This window comes from Saccostrea echinata, unplaced genomic scaffold, assembly GCF_033153115.1.
Source record: "Saccostrea echinata isolate AGI-Se365-2 ecotype Australia unplaced genomic scaffold, CSIRO_AGI_Sech_v1 ptg000001l, whole genome shotgun sequence".
Classification (NCBI taxonomy): Eukaryota; Metazoa; Mollusca; class Bivalvia; order Ostreida; family Ostreidae; genus Saccostrea; species Saccostrea echinata.
The window spans coordinates 31907043-31917500 of record NW_026889750.1 but is presented as its reverse complement, the minus strand read 5'-3'; the positions used below and the strand labels follow the sequence as shown (position 1 = coordinate 31917500).

The following is a 10458-nucleotide window of genomic DNA, read 5'->3' as shown; positions in this document are numbered from 1 at the left end:
ACATAATTATTGTCAGGTAGTGTAGACTCAAATTTGTTCAAATCATGACCCCTGGGGGTAGGGTGGGGCCACAATGGACGATCAAAGTTTAACATAGGGATATAGAGGAAAAATCTTCAAAAATCTTCTTCTCAAGAACAGCAAAGCAGTGATTGGTCATATTTATATGGAAGCATCCTCAGGGGCTGTAGATTCAAGTTTGTTCAAATCATGACCCCCAGGGGTAGGGTGGGGTCACAATGGACGATCAAAGTTTAACATCTATTAGGTGTATATAGGAAAAATCTTCAAAAATCTTCTTCTCAAGAACAGCAAAGCTATGATTGGTCATATTTATATGGAAGCATCCTCAGGTGATATTGGTTCAAGTTTGTTCAAATCATGACCCCGGGGTAGGGTGGGGCCACAATGGAAGATTAAAGTTTTAATTAACATAAAAGTATATAGGAAAAATCTTCAAAAATCTTCTTCTCAAGAACAGCAAAGCAGTGATTAGTAATATTTATATGGAAGCATCCTCAGGGGGTGTGGATTCAAGTTTGTTCAAATCATGAACCCCAGGGGTAGGGTGGGGTCACAATGGACGATCAAAGTTTAACATAGGGATATAGAGGAAAAATCTTCAAAAATCTTCTTCTCAAGAACAGCAAAGCTATAATTGGTCATATTTATATGGAAGCATCCTAATGGGGGTGTAGATTCAAGTTTGTACAAATCATGAACCCCGGGGCTAGGGTGGGGCCACAATGGACGATCAAAGTTTTACGTAGGAATATATAGGAAAAATCTTCAAAAATCTTCTTCTCAAGAACAGCAAAGCAGTGATTGGTCATATTTATATGGAAGCATCCTCAGGGGCTGTAGATTCAAGTTTGTTCAAATCATGACCCCCAGGGGTAGGGTGGGGTCACAATGGACGATCAAAGTTTAACATCTATTAGGTGTATATAGGAAAAATCTTCAAAAATCTTCTTCTCAAGAACAGCAAAGCTATGATTGGTCATATTTATATGGAAGCATCCTCAGGTGATATTGGTTCAAGTTTGTTCAAATCATGACCCCGGGGTAGGGTGGGGCCACAATGGAAGATTAAAGTTTTAATTAACATAAAAGTATATAGGAAAAATCTTCAAAAATCTTCTTCTCAAGAACAGCAAAGCAGTGATTAGTAATATTTATATGGAAGCATCCTCAGGGGGTGTGGATTCAAGTTTGTTCAAATCATGAACCCCAGGGGTAGGGTGGGGTCACAATGGACGATCAAAGTTTAACATCTATTAGGTGTATATAGGAAAAATCTTCAAAAATCTTCTTCTCAAGAACAGCAAAGCTATGATTGGTCATATTTATATGGAAGCATCCTAAGGTGATATTGGTTCAAGTTTGTTCAAATCATGACCCCGGGGTAGGGTGGGGGCACAATGGAAGATTAAAGTTTTAATTAACATAAAAGTATATAGGAAAAATCTTCAAAAATCTTCTTCTCAAGAACAGCAAAGCAGTGATTAGTAATATTTATATGGAAGCATCTGTAGGTGATGTAGATTCAAGTTTGTTCAAATCATGACTCCCGGGGGTGGGGTGGGGCCACAATGGATAATCAAAGTTTTAAATAGGAGTATATAGGAAAAATATTCAAAAATCTTCTTCTCGAGAACAGCCAACTTTTGATTGGTCATATTTATTTGGAAGCATAATCAGGTGGTGTAGATTCAAGTTTGTTCAAATCATGACCCCTGGGGGTAGGGTGGGGCCACAATGGACGATCAAAGTTTTACGTAGGAATATATAGGAAAAATCTTCAAAAATCTTCTTCTCAAGAACAGCAAAGCTATGATTGGTCATATTTACAATGGAGCATCCTCAGGTAGTGTTCAAATCATGACCCCCGGGGATAGGGTTGGGCCACAATGGACGATCAAAGTTTTACATAGGAGTATATAGGAAAAATATTCAAAAATCTTCTTCTCGAGAACAGCAAACTTTTGATTGGTCATATTTATTTGGAAGCATCCTCAGGTGATATTGGTTCAAGTTTGTTCAAATCATGACCCCTGGGGGTAGGGTGGGGCCACAATGGGTTATCAAAGTTTTACATAGGAATACATAGGAAAAATCTGTAAAAATCTTCTACTCAAGAACAGCAAAGCCATGATTGGTCATATTTAATTGGAAGCATCCTCAGATAATGTACATTCAAATTTGTTCAATTCATCCCCCCCCCCCCCCCCAAACCACTTTTATATTTAAACTTTTCAACCTTTCAAGACTGAACTGATTTCTGCTTTTTCCTAGCCATAATGCTCAGGTGAGCAATCTGGCCCCTGGGCCTCTTGTTAAGATTGTATTGATAATTTGCACAAAATCTCATAATTAAAAGTTCTCTCTGTTTTTATAAGAGGCACGCTTTAATTGTTTACCAGTCAAAGGTCACTGACACAACACGCAGAAATGGCTTCAATTAACGGGTACATGTAGTCTCGTTATGACAAGAAAGGACAAATGCAAGCATTTGATATCCTGCATTTAGATAAAATGTGCAGTAAATATTATATTAATTTTGAAATCAAATGCATTGGATAAATGTAGATGTATAGTATTTATTGTACTACGTAAATGTTTACAAATCAGAAATTCGTTGTATAATGGTGATAGCGTAGGTTAAATATTGTACAACTAGTCTGTAAAAGACAAATAGTGAAAATGACATGAAAAATTAATTTAAATTTCAACGAATATTCGACTATCATTCGACTAAAGCCTCCAACTATTCGACTAAGCTGTTCGAATAAAATTGACATCCCTAGTATATATGAAAGTAACATTGGTAATTGAAATAGTTCTAACCGTGTACCCAAATGTAAAGTGAGGAGATTCTTGAAACCACTCATGTATGCTTACACGAGAGGGAGAGAGAGAGAGAGAATGTGTGTGTGTATACTTGTATGAAAATGCAAAAAAGTATTTATCCACAATCTTGCGGGTAGGGTTTCAAGTAATCCTTACAGATTCTCTTAAAATACAAGAAATTGTATAGGTATCAAATTTTATGCTACCTAGGGAAAATTTTCAAACTGGATGGGCTTCCTATACATACATATAAAACAGGCACGTAGCACTGTTTCTCAAAATGTGTATATGCGATGGGGAGCAGGGGGCAGTAAAATGATTGATAAGCCAAAAAAACAAAAACAAAAACAAAACTTTCGGCACTTAAAAATTTGGAGGGGTTCAGAAAAATGCCGAAATACTTGGGGAAAAATGAAAAAGGAAAAAAAGGATTGAAAAAAATCCGTAGTCAGGGGGAGGACAGATTCCATTCATACTATCATTTTCAGAAGAAAAATATTTGAGTACTCAATACAGTATCGTTGGATGAGAGTGGGGAGAACCAGCCATTCTTTAAAAAAAAAATCCTTACAAAACTAACCATTAAAGACAGGCCTGTAGAACGCAGGGATTGGGGATGCCCCCTCCCATTTTTCCAGAGCATTTTTTTAGCTTGTCAAAGATTTTTCAGTAAAGTGTCAATTATTTCTTCCGGCTGTCCCCTTTCAAAAACAATGCTACGTGTCTGAAAGACGCTCTCAAAAAAGGGAGTATCTCCCCCCCCTCCCCCCCCCCACTCCCCACGTGTGTGTATATTTGTTAATTTGTGTTTTGGTTAGATGCTTTGATGTTGTATTCTAAATAATTTTCTCACACCAAACTACTCAGTTTAGTTTTTAGATAATTACGAAAATCTGGCTTACATGCATGAAGCTATCATTAAAGCTGTCATGAATTATTAAAAGCGCAACATTTGCATCAATGTAGGACTTGTTTCATAATTAAAAAATTATATATGAAGCCTGTAATGCAATATATAACACACAAAGAATGTTTGTATGTTTATTAGATCTAGACAATTTTCAGTTTCACTTCATGAACAGCAATCAGACTTTTTTTAATGATTTCTTATTTTTTATCCGGAAATACTAATTCCCCTTCTCACTTTTGATATTTTCCGTAGCTGACCAAAATCTGATCAGCACGGACTAAGTGTATTTGAGTGCTAGGCTGTATGATGACATGACAACATCTTTACTGTTGAGTATTTATAGAGTTCATTACTTTTCTGCGATGCATATTTCAATGAAATACAAGGTGTAAATCACTCGGCATGTGCACATCTTCGAACAGGTACAGTGGTCTATTTTCCAGGTATGAATAAGTTTACAGCGTTCGACGCGTTCTCTTGGTATGCACCATTATATTTGCATATGGACATGCATATCAAATATGCTGGTTGTTTGTTCCATTCTTACAATAGATAATTGCAAATTGTTTGTACAATTTTTACTGTGAATTATTCCAAGTTAATTATGCTATATATCTGTATATTGGCATGCTTTTAAAAAACATGCACAACTATGTTTTTTTCTTCCAAACTTGCATTTATATTATTCAAAACGATACTTATAAATATCTTTATGACTGTTTTTATATCTGCTGTGGTTTTGAAATGTTTTCATCAATTCATGTGTTCCCAGATACTTTACTGTCGGAGATGTGCACACGTCGATAGCCAAACCAAAAACTCACTCAAGTGTAACGAGGGCATTGGGGTATATATTGTTACAATAAGACAAGGTATCTGAAAGAAATATGGCAGAATACAGCTAGTTGGTATGAAACAAGTCATACATTGATGCAAATGTTGCGCTTTTAAGAATTCATGTCAGCTTTAATGATAGTTTCATGCATGTAAGCTAGATTTTTGATTTATAGGATTAATTTATTCATCAGTTTTAAGAAAAAGTGAGGAATGCGCACTTAAATGTAATTGATTAATGTTTTACATGCTTAAATATAGAATATCCAAGGTTGTGCTCAAGATGTGGGGGCCAGGGAAATTCCCCATCTGTAATTACTTAATCCCCCTGTCATTCTGGCATTGCTTCCTCAAACCCCACTAGAGGAGGAATCCAAGACACCCTTCCACTTTTGAAATGTCCCCTTTCTATTTCATTTCTTATGGACAAACCTGAATACCTGGTCACCTTAATAAAGATTTTAAAGTTCAAGAATCATGCATATATCTCTGGTCCCCTTAATGATGGGTTAATGCATGTAAGCTAGATTTTTGATTTTTAAGGATGTTTTATTCTTCAGTGTTAAGGAATAGTGAGGAATCATGTTGCTTAAATGCAGAATACCCAAGGTTGTTCTCAAGATTCAGGGGCCAGGTAAATTCGCCGCCCGTAATGACATAATCCCCCAGTTATTCTTGCATTGCCCCCTCAACCCTCACTAGCAGAGGAATCCAAGACAGCCTTCCACTTTTAAACTGTCCTCTTTCTATTTCAGTTCTTATGGACAACCCTGAATACCTGGTCACCTTAATAAAGATTTTAAATTTCAAGGATCATATATATATCTCTGGTCACCTTAATAATGGGTTTTATGCTAGATTTTTGTTTGATACATTTTCATTCACCAAATTGTACCACCAATTTTTTTCCTTTTGAGTTTTGCAGATCATTGTGACATTCTAGATGAAAATTGGGTATTTCATGACCTTAATAAAGATTTTTGAGTTAAACAAGTACTTGTATGAGGGTTGTCCAGAAAGTTCTTAGACAAATGCCATAATTTTCTTGATATTGACCACTCTGCCAAATGTTTACAACATAATTTTAATATAGACCATGATTTAGTAAATATATAAAAATTAAACAATATACACTATTTCACAAAAATTATAGGTGTGAATAGATTGTATATACAAGCTGCACAGCCCAGTATGACATTAAGTTAGTTTCATGATAACGTCAAGAATATGGATTTTGAATTTTTAGCTCACCTCAACGAAGTTGGGGAGCTCATGTAATACCGTCAGTGCAGGCGTCCGCATCCCAGGTTAAAGTTTTTGGAGCAGATTTCTTTTCAAGTACAGTCAAACCTCGTTATCTCGAACTCAAAGGGACAAAGAAAATACTTTGAGATAACCAAGGATTTAAGATATTCAGGGTAAAATACTTAAGGAATAAGCAGATGGGACTTCAAAATATAACTTCAACATATCCATGGTATTTGAGATATATCCATGTTCAAAAAACAGAAGGTCAGCTGTACTTCTATGCCCTATATTAATCAGAGATGCATGAAGGATGCTTCTAGTATGTTTCATTATACCAGTCAAGATTTCAGATGCTGCAAATTCAGCTAAAAGGAGCATTTCCAAGTAACTATAAACCCTATATTGACCAGACTTGCATGGATAATACATATAAGGATGCGCACTACCAGACTTGCTTCAATTGCTGGATCTGACCTACATTTTCCAGATGAGTGACCAGATTAAAGTTTTTTAAGCAGGTTTCATTTCCAAGTAACTATAAGCCCTAGGTTGAACAAACTTGTACAAATGATACATCTTAGGATGCACACCATACTTAACTTCCTTCAGATGCTGAATATGACCTACATTTTCTTTCCGGATGAGTGACCAGGATAAAGTTTTTGGAGCAGATTTCATTTCATAGTAACTATAAGCCTGGTGTTAACCAAACTTGCATGGATGATACATCTAAGGATGCACATTACTGGACTTGCTTCAGATGTTGGATCTGACCTACATTTTCCAGATAAGTGACCAGGTTTAAAGATTTTTAACAGGTCCATTACCAAGAAATTATAAGGGCAATCTGGACCAAACTTGCATGATGATGCATCATGGGATAAACACTCTCAAACTTGCTTCAGATGGTGGATTTGACTTACATTTTCTGGATGAGTGACTAGTTTAAATTTTTTAGGTAAGTCCATTCCCAAGTAACTGCAAGCCCTATTAGACTAAAATTGCATAAATGTTACATGTAGGGATGCAGACTACTAGATTATTAGTTTAGTGTGGGACTTTGCCTGACTTAATGACAACAATCGTTGAGGTGAGCTCTGTTATCTCTTATTACCTATGATTATCAAGTATTTGTGGTGCACATACAATTTTTTCTTGATTTAGCCACATGCACTGCTAGTGTGTGTGTGATATTTACATATAGACCATAATGGAGTAAATTTTTAAAATTCAATAAACGATAATTTAAGAGTATCATCAGTATGCACACTTCCTGTATATAGCTGCAGAGCCCAATCCGATGTTGCGTTTTATTTGTTACACATTATTATGCTTCCTGTCAGTTTGTCTCTATATAATCAATACCCAACTATTTTCGCATAGTGTTCTAAGGAATTATATGTCGTAAGCATACTATGCCGAAATAGCTAGTGCGTGGCTTCTTTTTCTGAAAAAAATCCAACAGCTCCCACACCATGGATCGAACTCGCGACCCTGACATCATCAGTCTGACTCGCTACCGATTACGCCACAGACAACATTGTCTAAAGCACTGTATTATAATATATATAAACTTAGTTTCAAATATTTTACACTTAAACAAAAAAAAATAAACAAATTAATTTACTAAAATAGTTTCTTGCAATTTTTTCCCCTTCACTCAACTAAAATTCTCTGAAACTACATGTATCTGTACATGAATCATTCAAAATTAAAGAAAAAAGATAATGTTGTACATGTAGCACAATGTGACGTCATGATAGGGGTGTACTAACATGAATGTAAGAGGTGATGAAACATTGGAAATGGAGAAGATGTTGTCGTTTTTATACAGCAGTCAGCATAATAATAACAATAGTGTTGTAATTTGCATGCACTATGCCTAAATAGTAGTCAGGGTTTGACACATGGTGCACGAGCCGGAGGCTATTATATAATCATGTCATAATTTTATTTTCATCAAATAATAGTAACAGTAGTTTTCCACTTTTTGTACTGTCTTTCAAATTGTACTCTCCTTTGAAAAATCATATATACCAATTTCAAATCAATGACCTAAATATATTCTAATAATTTTTAGATGTTTGTCAATGAATAATTAGTTTGTCTCTGACATCGTTTCAACCATATTTTAGATAATACATAATTTTATGATTGGACGCTGTTCCATACGGATGGCCGACATCGCTTTTTCTATCAATTTTTGAAACATATTTGTTGCAGTTTTTTCTTAAGGTCAAGAATTAGTAAATGAAAGGAGCCTACAATTTCTTTAATTTGAGAAATAGATTCCTTTAATGACTATAACTTGGTCAAATAAGGTGTATTGGGGCATAACTTTTAGGTAAACAAGATTAAAAAAAATCATATTTTAAGCTGTTATTTTCAGTGAAAAATTAAGAAAAACTGTCATGAATATGGGAGTTTTTTTCCATGTCAGACAAAGGAAATGTATCCAGATTGCCTAGTATACTGTCTCTAAGAAAACTGTAATTTGTATGTTCTTAGCCTTTGAGGTAAAAAGTTTAATTTAACATGTACCATATAGCTGAACTCAGACAATTAGTCACCAAAATATTTGTCTATTGATGACAGGAAAGTTCTTGAATTTCTCTGCCATTGACATTAGGTGTGTAACAGGAAAATGCTGCATAAGCAAGAACAGGATTTGAACCCAGCCCTCTGTATCACTAATCAGGTGCTTTAGCATGTTTATTAACTGAGTGATCTGGCGATGGGGATCAAGCCTGTCTGATCGCCAAATTCCTCCCTCCTTAAATTGTATTTGCCCTTGAAGACACAACTCAAGTTCTTTTTACCCCTGGCAAGCCTTTTACCTGCAAGTCGAGGGGTGATCAATGGCACCAAATAAATATGGGATGGACCAAACCAGGATTTGAACCTAGGTCCCCTGAATCACTAGTGTAAGTTTCTTTTTAAAAGGAATAACATTTTAATACACATAGTAAATTAAAATTTCATTTTTTTCAGGAAATGGATAAAAAATTGGTATGTGTCGAGCAACTATAGCCACCTGATAGAAGGGTAAATTAGAAAGTTCAGATTACATTATGCCAACAGAGATGATAACAATGCCAACCAAGCTAAAAGTTGTCCAGGTTAGAATTATTTTTTTCAATAAATTACAATGTATGTACATTTAATATTTTCATATCAACTTACATGTATGAAGGTTGTTATTTTTTTATATACCTGTTGTGTAGGAAAACTTTTGTATTGGAGACAAGACAAGTTAATGACTTAATGATAGACTCACTGCAGAGAGAGATGTTGGAAAAGTGGATTTTGTTAACAAAAGGAAGATAAGGTAAAATATGAGAGGAGTTGTGAGTTTTGTATGACACAGTACTATTTGTTAACCAAAAAATTAATCTGAAAAATCTTGAGAAATTTAACTGAAGAAAACTTCATGAAAAGGAGCACATGCACATAAGGGGAAGCAACCTATTGAAAATTATCTTGCAGCTGTTCTCGGGTCAAAAAGTGATTTAGGATTAATAACTTGTATGCATATACATGTATATAAGGAAAATCTACATAAGAGAAGAAAGGGGGTGCATCTAGATAAACAATTTTATTTCTCTATGTTAAATAGCTGACATTGACTGTGTTCTTGATTTAAAAAAATACGTACATATGTTGGGGTAACTTCAACTGAATGTTAACATCTACTTTAGTTCACCGAAACTTGTGGACAGGATCATATGATCCTGCATGTACTATTTAAGCCTTGATTTTTTTTTTAACTAAGATGCTTAATTCAGCTTTGACAACTGAGTGTGTTGAACATCATTATCAAAGATTCCATTCATTTAAGATTTTATGTTGGTTAAGAAATGTGTCATTTAGGGAGATTTGTTTTTTATACATGTGCGTAAGTTATTTTGTAATTATTATATAGCAAAGTAAATTTTTCAATTATGATTGTTCTAAGTTTTAGAGATTAATAGAGATTTTTCTTTTCTTTTTTTTTTTTTTTTTACAGATCAAGGCTGCCAACCTTTGAGAGATACACTTCAAAAAGAGTGTTTAAATTCAAGACATTCAGTCACAGTACTCTGTAAATATTATAAAGTAAAAGTTATTTATTTAATTTGGAAAAGCATTTGAGAAACAGAGGATGTGAAAAAGACTTTGTCCATTTCAAGCTATCTGTTGTCAAGTACCAGGAATATGTGGATTTTATTCAACAACTTTATTATGAATTTGAATAGCAACTTTCAATGTCTGGAAGCTTTTTTATCAGTAGGGATGTAGATGTGAAATCATATAAAAATTATTTTTTAAAAGATATTAATCAAGAAAATTTTTGTAGATTAATAACAGGTAAAATTTGTAATGAGAGATCTTTTATTGATCATTTGCAGTAGTAAGCGACAGTTGTTATAATTATACCCCCACTCTGAAGTAGGGGGGTATACTCATTTACCCTTGTGTGTCTGTCTGTAACAATTTTTTGTCGCAGTTTTCTCAGCAACTACTCATCAAAGATGCTTGAAATTTTGACGCTCTCTTTGACTAGGCATGCCATATTGTGGGATTCATGAGAGTGTATATTCACATCAGAGCAGGGGTATTACTAGTGAGCATTGGCT

The 10458-nt window shown here is 34.7% G+C and overlaps 1 long non-coding RNA gene across 1 annotated transcript in view; it reads left to right on the top strand.

The window, feature by feature from the left end:
• The window catches only part of LOC133189965 (uncharacterized), a 15673-nt gene extending 5275 nt beyond the window's left edge, over positions 1-10398 (top strand). Inside the window, exons 2-4 of the long non-coding RNA XR_009721542.1 lie at positions 8834-8961; positions 9067-9170; positions 9849-10398. This is a non-coding gene — a long non-coding RNA (uncharacterized LOC133189965). The remainder of the gene's footprint in view (positions 1-8833; positions 8962-9066; positions 9171-9848) is intronic.
• The last annotated feature ends 60 nt before the right edge of the window (positions 10399-10458 follow it).